This window comes from Lynx rufus, unplaced genomic scaffold, assembly GCF_022079265.1.
Source record: "Lynx rufus isolate CCGP_SWC_20201006 ecotype Redwood Valley unplaced genomic scaffold, mLynRuf1.p SCAF_1, whole genome shotgun sequence".
In the NCBI taxonomy this organism is placed as follows: Eukaryota; Metazoa; Chordata; class Mammalia; order Carnivora; family Felidae; genus Lynx; species Lynx rufus.
Window position 1 is genome coordinate 199,125,727 of NW_025814823.1, and position 12,739 is coordinate 199,138,465.

General features: G+C 38.7%; 1 protein-coding gene across 4 annotated transcripts in view; it reads left to right on the top strand.

Annotated features, from left to right (window-relative positions):
• The window catches only part of ARL15 (ADP ribosylation factor like GTPase 15), a 408,521-nt gene that overhangs the window by 147,188 nt on the left and 248,594 nt on the right, over window positions 1–12,739 (top strand). The gene's annotated exons all lie outside the window — the stretch shown is intronic.

Consider the following 12,739-nt stretch of genomic DNA (forward strand, 5'->3'; position numbering starts at 1 on the left):
ATGGAGAGTTAGAGGCAGATGTGATTGATTTCTGTAAGAGCAACTATCACTTCCGGTAATAGAGAGGGAAAGGAAGGAAGAGAAAAGAATCATGTGTGCCTTAAGTCTCGAGCCTAGTGATTGAGTGAATTGTAAAAAGTGGAGAAAACATGACAGGCAATTTTAAGATAAATGATGAGTTTGGCTTTGGACATGCTAATTTTGAGGCATTGGCAGTACTTTCAACAATGATCCAAATGCCAGAAGATAAGCTGACTAGAGAGAGTTTGGATCTGGATTTGAGAGGCAACTGATCTGTGGGTTTGAAAGAGATTGTTGAGGGATGATGGGTGGTACAAGGCAGGAGGGTGCTAAGCACCAACTATGTATCATTCATTCTTTCCACATTTGTTGAATACCCATTACACGACTGCTACTGATTTAGGCACTGAGTATGCATTAGTCAACAGAACAGATCAACATTTCTACACTTTGAACTTACATTCTAACATCTGCACAAGACAGGGACTCTAAGCCAGGCAGTTCTATATGGTATCATATAGGCAAATAGGAACAAGAGGCCAAAAGAACTGGAGTTAAATAATCATCAGCCTCAAGTCCTCAAGTCCGAGAAAGGACTATTGGGTGTGGCGATATTATGGTCATTAGTGAACACTTTCAGCAGAGTCAGAGTAGAAACCAGCCTGAGCTATGAGGGAGTGGTGAGCAGAGGAAATAACAATGTATAGACCTTGCTTTTCACTCCTTGGCCCCTTGTTAAGGCTGCACATTGACCATGCTTTCAAGAAAGTAAACAGCAACAGAGAAAGCAGTGTCTGGGGAATTTGTTTTTGCAAGGAGAGGTGCTGTGGACAGAGGTGTAATGGTAGAACAGAGAAGGAAAGAAGAAGATGCTCAACAGAAGGCAGTGACAGTAAGAATGAGTGAGGACTTCCAATTCTGTCAAAACAGAATAACTGGAATGGGTTTGCCCTCCTGCTTGAAGTACATGGGGGGAGAGGGTTGGAGGACAGACAAAATATGCAACAGATTTCAGGAGAGTGAACATCAAGCAACAAAAGATGGTCCTCCCTGAGAGATGAGAAACCAATGAGAATAGCCCCGCATTTGCCCCAGCTTACTGCCTTGAGAGAGTTCCTAGGCCATGGCACACTTCCAGGAGGAACTGAGGTAGAGCTCAGTGGACTCCCTATGTTGACCTAGACCTAAGAGTTGGAGAGACCAAGGCAGCTAGGGTTCATGGGACATGGTAATGGAGAGGAAGAGAGAGAACCCTAGAGATCTACAGAGGGTCTGCCTTGAGTAACCAGGAATGTATTCAATGCAGACACATGAGGAAACTACCCAAGGCCAGGGAAAGGAACGCTTGAAAAGAGTAGAGAAAGATGGCTTGGTGTTCACACAGGGCTAAAAGTTATGGCTATTCTCACTAGCCAGACTGAAAGCGTCATAATTCAAAAGGTACTGGGTAGAGTACCAGGAGGCTCTTGCCTCAGGAATCAGCCCAAAACTGAGTGCTGCTCTAGACCCACCTAAGAAATCAAATTAAGACCAAAGGCTCAAGCAAACTGTTTGCTACTAACTTTAATGCATCCTAGAACAAAGCTGTATGAGATTTACAGAAACAGAATTACCCAGCACCTAAGATAAGATTTACAACGTTGGACACTCAATCAAATATTACCAGGCATGTAAAGAGGCAGGAAAACATGATTTATAATGAGAAGAAAAATCAATTGAATCTGACTCAGAACTGACACAGATAAAGGAATTAGCAAAGAAAACTTAAAACTGTTACTATAGCTGAATTCCATCTGTTCATAGAGTTAAGTAGAGACATGGAAAATTTTTAAAAGACCCATATAAACCATTATAAAAAACCCATATAAAGTGGTGAATCCAACAGTATCTGAGATGAATATGCACCAGATAGGATTCATGGCAGATTAGAGATTGCAGAAGAGGAGAGTAATAATTTTGAAGGCCATTAGTATTAGATACCATCCAAAGTGTTGAGAGAGGGAGGAGAAAATGGGAAATGCAAAGAGCAACACGAACTGTGGGACAGGTCCAAGTCCCCAAGCATGGGTCATTGAAGTCTGTGAACATAAAGGGTGGAAAAAGGGACAGAAAAACATATGTGAAGCGATAACGTCTAAAACATATTTAAACTTGAAGAAATTTAACAACAAATCCAGGAAGCTTATTAAACCTCAAGAACAAGATATGAGCAAACTACACAAAGACATATGATAAAGTTGCTCGAAACCAGAGATAAAGTATGATGGTTAATTTTATATTGTCAACCTGCCTGGGCCACGGTGCCCGTGTATGTGGTCATATACAATCCTGGATGTTTGTGTTTTGGGATGAGATGAATATTTAAGTCAGTGGACTTTAAGTTAAGCAGACAGTCCTCTATAATGTGGGTGGGTCTCATCCAACCAGTTGAAGGCCTGAATTGAACAAAAGATGACCACTGCCCCACCCCCCAGCAATGAGGAAGTCTGTATCAAGTAGCCTTTGGACTTGACCTGAAGCATCAGCTGTCATCTGGTTCTCCAGGTTACCCTGCAGATACTGACTTGCCACCTTCCATAATTGAGTCAATTACTTAGAATATATCCTTCTGTATATACATAAACCTACTATTGATCTGTTTCTCTAGAGAACTTTGAATTAAACAGAATATCATTTTAAAATTTGGGGGTTTTGCTGTGTGTGTGTGTGTGTGTGTGTGTGTGTGTGTGTGTGTGTGTGTGTGAGAGAGAGAGAGAGAGAGAGAGAGAGAGAGAGACAGACAGCAAGTGGGAGAGGAGCAGAGATGGGGGGGGAGAGAGAAGCCCAAGCAGCCTCCTCACCATTAGTGGTGGAGCCTAACACAGGGCTTGAACTCCTAAAACATGAGATCATGACCTGAGCCAAAGCCAAGAGCCAGATGCTTAACCCACTGAGCCACCCAGGCGCCTCGAAAACAGAATACCTTAAAAGTAGATAATGGGTGTTATAGAGGAACAATGGTAAGAGTGACATCAGATTTCTACTGGAAACAAGGCAAGCAAGAAGACAGAGCAACATCATTAAAATACTAAAGGAAAAAAATTATCAACCTATACCCAGCAAAAATATCTTTGAAAAAGATAAAACATAAAAATGTCTTCATTGTCCTTTTTTGTTATTACTTTTGTTACACTTTTTCCAGCGTTAAAAGAAGTATTAAAGGAAGTCCTTTAAACAGAAGAAAAATGAATCCAGATGGAAATCTGGATTTATACAAAGAAAGGGAAAGTACAGAAAATGGTGACCACGTGGGTAGTCATATAAAATTTAGTTCTTATTTAAATCTCTATAACATGGCACGTGGGTGGTTCAGTCGGTTGATCATCCAACTCTTGATTTCAGCTCAGGTCATGATCCCAGGGTCATGGGATCAAGCCCTGTGTGGGGCTCTATGCTGAGCATGGGAACTGCTTAAGTAAGGTTCATTCTCTCTTTCTCTCTCTCTCTCTCCTTCTCGCTCTCCCTCCACTGCTTGCAGGAAGCTCGCTCTCTAAAAAAATAAACAGTATATCGAGTTTATAATGTGAAAAGTAAAATGCAGGAGAATAATGGCATAAAATTCATAGTGGAAAAGGGGAAGTAGACTTTCGTAAGGTTCTTTTATGTGAAGTGATTATAATAGCACTTGAAGGTAGACTGTGATAAAACATGTAGTATAAACCCTAACACAACCACTGAAATAACAGAGTGATAGCCAAGAAAGCAGCAGATGATATAAGATGGAATTAACAAAAATTAACAAACAAAAACAGAAAGAAAGGAACAAGATAGATGGAATAAATAGAAAACAAGTAGTAGGTGATATACTCAAACCTAACCATCAGTAAGCAAACGAAATAGTTGAGACTCAATTAAGGGAATGAAATCGATATTAGATAAAATAACAAAAAACAGGACCCAACTATATAAGACTTGAAACAAATCTTAAATATAAAGACACAAATAGGTTGGGAAAAAAAGGTATCATGCTAACAGGAGTCAAAGTTGGAGTGGCTGTGTTATCAGAAGAGGTAGATTTTATTATAGCAAAGAATAATGCTGGGGATAAAGAAGTTTATTTTATAATGGGATCTTTTAATCAACAGAATATAAGAGTACTAAACATTTATAGAACTTTTAAACAGTTTTAAAATATACAAAAACTGATGGAGCCCTAAAAGGGAAATAGCCAAACCCACATGTCAGATGTTAATACTTTTTTTTTTAAAGCTTATTTAAGATCCCAGCATGAGTGGGGGATAGTCAGAGAGAGGAGAGAGAATCCCAAGCAGGCTGTAAACTGCCAGCTCCTAGCCCCAGCACGGAACCTGAGGAGGTGTTCAAACTCATGAACTGCGAGATCATGACCTGACTTGAAATTCAGAATTGGTCGCTTAACTGACTGAGCCACCAGGCGTCCCAGCAGTTGTCATTTTTAATGGTGGAAGAATTCTTTCCTCCTCAGATCAAGAATAAGAACACATGGGTTTCTGTTCTCAACACTTCTATTCAATATTGTAGTAGAGATTCTAACCAGGGCATTAGGCAAGAAAAAGAAAAGCCTTCCAGATTGGAAAGAAATAAGTAAAACTATCTTTATTTGCAAATGACATAATCATCTGTGTAGAAAATTCGATAGAATGTGTAACTTTATGTCAATATATTAGATGGCTGATGCGAATTAGAGCTGGTAATTTGGGAGATCTAAAAACTTGGAGGATACTCTTGGAGAGAATGGCGAATTCCATTTGGAACGTTTGGAGAATGTTGTCCATAACAATAGAAGTGGGAAGAGTATGGTGGATAAATGTTAGGCAAGTGTTGAATTCATTCAGATAGATGACCACACTCCCTGAAAATTGATAAATGGAAATGTAGAGGTCCTAGGTATAAGCAGATGCCACAACTTCAGGTGGAAAATTATTAAGAGGTGACTATGGTGAAATGGTCCAAAAGCATTGTAAAGAATGCACACTTGTCCTGAGTAGCACTGTTATGGAAAGGAAAAGTTTTGTTGGCTAGTATAAGGAGGATGAGAAAGCGTGCAAGAAAATGTTGGAGCTTAGAGAAGACTTTTCTTAACAAAGCTGAGGTTCCATATAACTCAGTGAAAGGACTCCATGATGATGAAGGAGGGGCTGTGTTGGGAATGAGAGGCATGAAGTAAGGGATATAAGAGGGAAGGGGTAGATGCTTATAGTTGACTCTGTTCACTATAGCTAATGAAGGTGGGTAAGAGGTTAGAGAAACAAATTGGTGATGACAGAGGAAGGGGAGAAGAAAGGCAGCTGAGGAGAGCCAAGCAGGCTGATTTGAAGTTATCCATGGACCCACAAAACCTAGCCCCTTCTGGAGTTCCGGATAGGCAAGACTGGTGTGTACAATTGTACTTCCTGGTTCTTTTTGTTGTTTAGAGCAGGGGTGTGTGTACGTATGTAATTGAAGAAGAACAAAGGAGATGGAAGGAAGGTCCTAAAATAAATGGCAAAGGCTAACACCAAGAAAAGATAACTAGGAGAAAAAATAAGGAAGTCAGAAAGCCACACATACTTGTGGAAGATAAGAGAATAGCTGCTGGAAACCTTTGGAATCACTGGGAAACTAAACAAGACAAATGTAAGAAGAAAACAATAGTGTTGAGAAATATTTGTAACAGGTATTACAGAGTTTATGGCTGTCCCATTTAGAGAATTCAATCACATTTACACATACTACCTAGAATCCAATCGATACATTGAACATAGTCCATAAAGAGATGATTCATGAAAAGAATGACAAATAAATGGGAAAGGTTCAACTTTGCCAGAAGTTAAACTTTACTAGAGAATCAGAAAAATGTTAACCTTATCCTTAAATTTACCAAAATTGTTTATGCTAAGACCCAATGTTTGATAAGATTGTGGTAGCATGCATTACTGGTGGCATGAATGACATTGTTCCTTTTCTTGGAAAGCAGTTATTCACATAGGTCAAAGGTTACCAAGATAATCACATATTTTGACCTAGACTGTACCACCGAGGATTTATTTTAAGCACATAATTTCAAAGAAACGATGTGCGTAACATCCTTGTAACACTTGTATAACTTAAAACTTTTAAAATAATTTAAGCGTCCTGTAGCCATTGAGTGTATTAAATTACAGTTGCTCAATTGAAAAGATGATAAATTGGAAAAATAGTCTTCTGTTGAGGAAAATTAATATTTATTAAAGAAAAAAACAACAACTATAGGGGCGCCTGGGTAGCTCGGTCAGTTAAGTATCTGACTTCGGCTCAGGTCGTGATCTCTCGGTTCATGGGTTTGAGCCCCACGTGGTGCTCTGTGCTGACGGCCCACAGCCTGAAGCCTGCTTCGGATTCTGTGTATGTCTCTCTCTGCTCCTCCTCCACTCACGCTGTCTCGCAAACTAAATATTTAAAAGTAAATAAGAATAAAAAATAAACTGTGCTTTGAATGAAAAATGGGAAAAGAACATGTAAAAATAAGCGTGCTTTGATATGGCTGAATTATATGTGAAATTTTGTTCTTGAAATTGTTTCTTCATAATGTTTTGATATCAAGCCAATTAACAGTAAAACAGTTATTGGAAGAGTGGGGAACAACTGAAAAGAGAATCTACCTTGAGAATTTGTTTCTTAAAAGCATCACAAGAAAGGTATGTGTATCCAGTTTTAGCAAGACAAGAATGTCTGCCTTTTCAGAAGGAAAGGGAGTCCAAATTTTATTGGATTGTTAACTTCAGCAATCTTTTACCTTTGACATAATTTTTAGAAGAAATTTAAATTGTCAAAACTTAAAGGGCCAAGAAGTCCTCCAGAGAGTGGGTCCTGTGGATAAAGAAAGAAAAATTGGAAGGCTTGCACCTTGGTAGAGAAACAAAAGTGAAATATGTCCCAAGTGAATTCCTTGACTGGAGAGGCACAAGGAATTTGTTGATAAAAGGATTGTTAACCTATAGATTATACAAATGCTCACTTCTTTTTTTTTTTCTTCTTAAACTAGAAGAATGGAGTCTAAAGGCTTAGGTTAATATATTGATGTAACCTGGAGAAAATTCAACACTTGGAATTGAAAAAGGGGGAAGATCTCTTTTAAGGATATTTATTACTTCACTTGGAAAGTAGTCAAATGGTATGCCATTCAGTTAAAATAGAAAACGATCATGCCAATTTGAAAGAAATACAGAAAACGTTCATGAAGATTTGAATGAGTTATTTTAGAAACTTTAGTATTCACTTGCATATGTGTTAAGTCAACAAGAGAAGTTAAAAAGTCCAATTTTGGTATCTGCCAAAGGATTGTTTTGTAAATGCCCGTGGATTAAATTTGCTTTCAGGATATTGAAAGCATATTTAGGAGAATTTCACTAGAGTAAACCAGAATTGTCCAAACATCACAAAATTACGATGGCATAAATCATGCCCTGGGTCTAGGTCAAGGCCACCAGATTTTCCTTCAGCAGTTGTTAAAGTGACCCAGGGAATTCAGAAGTACGCACAGAGTATCTGTGTACATGTGTACGGACTTGAGTGTTAGGGGGGTTGGAGAGAGGTTGGTCTGTAGGTCCAAGTAAGATACTCAAGTGTTCCACACCACGAATAAAAATAGACCAGCCTCACTCCCAAAACTAATTTTGTTACAATTCCAGGAATGCTTTCCCTGCGTAAAAAAAAATTTCACATCCATCTCCCTTGTATCACGGGTTTTGCTTAATTTAAGGGCTAAAAGACAAAAACTGAAAGCCTATGCAAACAATTATTTCCCCAAAGAGTGACTAAGTCATATATTTATTAAAATTTGTGGGGTTAAATCTTAGGGGAGGTTTCAGTCTTACTAATGGAGCTTAGATCAGCCAGGAAAAAATGACCGTGTAACTTAGGCTTCAGCCATCATCTTGTTTGAGTGGGGTCTGGGGACACCTACCCATGAGGCCTTCAGCCAAATACGAGAGGCCATTGATGATGGACTCCGTTGTTACTGTTATTTCCTCTTTCTTGTTTAATATAAATAATAAAATCCTAATTCTAGAAGAAACTTTAAGGAGCTAAGCTAATCCACACTCATTTTGCAGATGAGCGATTCAAGGTCAAGAAAAAAGTGGCTGGTGAGTCTAAGAGCTGTGGCTAGTACCTCTAGGACAGTGCTCTTATCCCATCAGCACACTGGCTACCTGTGGAGAGCATCAGGATGCCTACTTTGAGGAGAAATAACGGCGATCCAGCCCCGAGTCCTGGCTGAGTCAGTTGGACCTTTTCTCTCCCCTCATAAGTTCCTGGTTTTACTAATAATGCCCATAAAAAACTACTTTTGAACTCATGGCTATTTTTATTCCGCAAATAAAGCAATGTAGTATGGAACTGAGAACACTTACTTATCTATGGCATTATTTATAAATTGGCAAAATAGTGGGTTTATTGGGCAAGTGTATATTTTTACAATTGGCTTCACCTGTATTTAGTTCAAAATTGGACAGAATACTGTGACTTGATCAAGATGTTGGTATACAGAGGAGGTATAGAGCTTTGGTGACAAGGCCTATGTTGAAGTTTTGAATATGGCACATAGTACTCTTGGCCACCTAACCCTTGGCTCACTTTCCTCTTGGGATAGTAGTACTGATACTAGGATTGTTGTGACAGTTAAACTGGGAAATACATATAAACCCTTAGTATAGATCTTTAAAGAAATATTGAGATCCTCTTATGTGCCTATCACTGGCATACAGGATATATTATGCACTATTTATTTATCATGGATTCTAGCCGTCTAACTGGGGAATAGACCTAAAACAAACTGATAAGTAACTATAACTGAAAATTACATAGAAGAACTGCATGCTGGAAGAACATGAATCCCCCAGAATCAGTCTATTTCAAGAATGCCATAGAAAGCTTGCCTGATGAAGTAAAAACTGTACCTGAAGGATGAAGAGTTGGCCAGGGGACCAAGGAACACTAATGGAGCTGTATGTGCAATGGTCCTGAGTTGGAAGGGACATAGCTTGTTTTAGGAACCGAAGACTAACATGAGGGGGAAAATGGTACAAACTAAGCCTGGAAAAGGGAAGAGAAACCAGATATTAGATAGAGCCTTGTTAGGTGTTTTGAACTGTATAACTGTATCCTGAGTAGTGAGAAGCTACCCAAAGGGTTTAACCAGGGGAGTGATGTGAACAGATGTGAATTTCAGGATGATCGCTTCTGCTAATGTGTGGAGATGACTGAGCAGGCCAGTAATGGATGCAGACAGTTGAGTTAGGCCCTTGAAGTTGTCCAGGTGGTGGCAGTGGAGGTGGCAACTTGGCCAGTTATGGAAAGGAAGTGGACATGTTTTAGAACTATTTTGTGGATGGAAGTCACAGGCTTTGTGGGTTAGGATTAGGAGAGAGGAAAAGGAAGAGCTATGGAAGACTCCAGATACTTAGTCTGTCGAAGTCCTCAAATGTTTTCAATTGCTACTACAACTTTTATTTTACCAATGCTTTCATAATATATCAGACCTTAAGGCTGCACATGATTTTGACTGGGAGGAATTTAAAGCCTCAGTAGTCAGTTGGTGACCATTAATAGTCTCAACTTTTATTTACTAAACACTTTATAGCCCTGGGTGCTATCTGTTCTCATTTACAGACTAAGAAATTGAGGCACGGAGGCATTAAGTAACTTGTTCAGTTAATAATAGTAGAGCCAGAATTGGAGCCCAGACATTCTGTCTTTGGGGCCCATGCTATCTGGCCATTTTTATTCCTCAAAACAACCTTTAAAAACACTATTCTGATGGTTTGACCTTTATATCCCTACTGAATGTTAACATTCCCCCACCCCCAACCCCAACTTCATCTAACCCAGTGTAAAGGAATAAAATAGAGTTGATCAAATAATCACCCTTCTTTTTTTTTTTTTTTTCAATGTTTTACTTATTTTTGAGAGAGACAGAGACAGGATGCTAGTGGGTTAGGGGCAGAGAGAGAGGGAGACACAGAATCCGAAGCAGGCTCCAGGCTTCTAGCTGTCAGCACAGAGCCCGATGCGGGGCTTGAACTCACCAGCTGTGAGATCATGACCTTAGCCGAAGTCGGACACTCAACCAACTGAGCCACCCAGGTGCCCCAAATAGTCACCCTTCTTGATTGCTCTTCTAGTTGAACTGAAAGCCTGGCTTTAAATTTAAATTCTTTTGAATCCTTGCAAATGTGTAGAATGACTAAAATTTTTAAAAATTGTTTCTTTTCAATGCATAGTACATTTTTCTTATTTTCTGGACTGATTACATAGGCTTTGTCCTCTGAACATTCATTACTACAGTCATACTGTAAAAATAGGAAGGCAGCAAAATGGAAGAGCGCATATACCTTTTGCAGGATAAATCTAGCCACATATGTTCTATTTGGAGAGAAAACATTTATGAGTATACTGCAGAAACATTTATATGCCTATAAATAACATTGCTAGGTTACTTTGCTTAGCGTGAACATTTGAGGACATTTTTGCAGTCGATTTATTATGTCTGTGTGAGGATTAAAGATGGTAACAATGGTATAATCTGCCTGTTGGATTCTAAATTTCAAAACTTTTGAATATGAGTGTTTTGTGTATGAGTGCAGCAATTTCTGGAAGGATATTGCTTTCCTTGGGTACCTGCTTGTTGTCAGCTTTAAAGAATCAAAGCAGATTAAACATGGCTGGTGTGTTCCATAACTGTGTCTTTTTCAAAGTTGGGGCCTATCTCATTTCTCTGGAAAATCTTCACTTGAGTTGTCCTGAATATAACCACTAATAGACTGTTGAGCGTTTGCAGAGAGCTTTTCATTTTCAGGATTTCACAATCATTGCCTTTTAATCCATATGACACCCCCGTGAGGGGTAGGTAGATACATTCAAACATCCGAGTCTCCTGCAGGCACATTTTCGGTGCCAGCAGGAATATTGTGATTGGCACTGACTTTCCTTAATTTCCCAGAGGCCAGACACCTGGAGAGGCTTTTCTGCAGGCCCAGGTACATTCCAGTGCCGCAGCCTCCTCATTCCTTCTGCTATTTTACTGAGATTCTGTGACTACATGCACTATTAACCATAAGCTGTGGTGACTGTGTCTGCATAAAACCCATACAGGAGGGGTATGTTTCAGAAGATTGTTAGAGGGCCCAATGAACATTTACATCCTATACAACAGACTTCAACTAGTGTTTACTTCTGTCACTCTCACAAGGGTTCTTGTCATTCAGTGGTGATATCTGTAGTTCCAAGTAACTATTTAGATTAATAAATAAGCCCCCAGGATTTCTCTTAAAGTCTATAATGTATTCAGAAGGTATGCACAGCCAGTGACTAAACCGTCAATACAGAATCGATTGATACAGAGCACTAGAAGTTATAGGTTGTACGCTTATTTGTATCAGGTACTGTGATAAACATAATACATTGTATTATTTTGTAACAACTACATGAGGTAGATGCTATTATTCCCATTTTAGAGATGTTGAAAGTAGGTTGCCCACAGTGTGCTTACTTAAACCTAGTTCCATCAGACTCCAAAGTTACTTCTTAGCCATTACGTGATATTCACTGCTTAAGGTGGAAGACAGTATATAGAATTTGGAAGTGCTAGGACAACATATAACAAAACAGTGGTGTTAATAGGGTGAATATAAAAAGGTACATACTGACTTTCATTTTTATAGAGTAAAACAAAACCATGTAAAAGAATTGTTCTTATCTACATCATACTGTATATCTTTTTTTTTTTTTTAATGTTTATTTACTTTTGAGACAGGGAGAGACAGAGCATGAACGGGTGAGGGGCAGAGAGAGAGGGAGACACAGAATCTGAAACAGGCTCCAGGCTCTGAGCTGTCAGCACAGAGCCCGACGCGGGCTCGAACTCACGGACTGTGAGATCATGACCTGAGCCGAAGTCGGATGCTTAACCGACTGAGCCACCCAGGCGCCCCCATACTGTATATCTTTTTACCTCTCCAGGCACCTGTCATAACTTTATAACTTCAAATGAAAAGTATTTCTAAATCTTTTGCTCTAATTTCTTGAAAAGGAATGATGATTTATCTTACAGTTGCCCATACTAATGTTTCAAACCTTAGATTAATTGGGTGGTTAGAAATTACTGAAGAGATTAACTCTTATTAGTAGGGCTTTTAATTGAAAAAGTACTTGTAAATAGCAAAACATTCAAATGAAAGAAAAAAATCTTCTGTGTAAGACCTCCTGATCTCCAGTTGTCCCAAGAATCCTCACTAGTTAGTTTCTTGTGCATCCTTTTAGAAATCATAAGTATATTTGTTGGCATATGTGCATACATATATGTTCGCATGTATGTTGCACCTGATAAGCCTCTGTACTAAAACCTGTGAACCAGATATGTTGAATCCATCATGACTTGAATGATAATAGTTCAGTGCTCGATACATAATCAAAAATTTATCCTCTGAATATATTTTAATAGAAATCATTTACTGCATGCATTGTAAAATAGTTTCCTATGCATAGACAATTACAATTGCACTTGTAAGAAAAATGTTTACATAATATTAACCATGTCTTAAAACTCTGACATAAATACTATGTAATTCTAATATAAGATGGTTGTAATTTAGGTACCTTCATCTGTAGAGTCGCTGAGTTCTGTATGAGAGAAAACGAACTTTAAGAATTAGATGCAAAGGTCCTAGTAGATCTAATATTT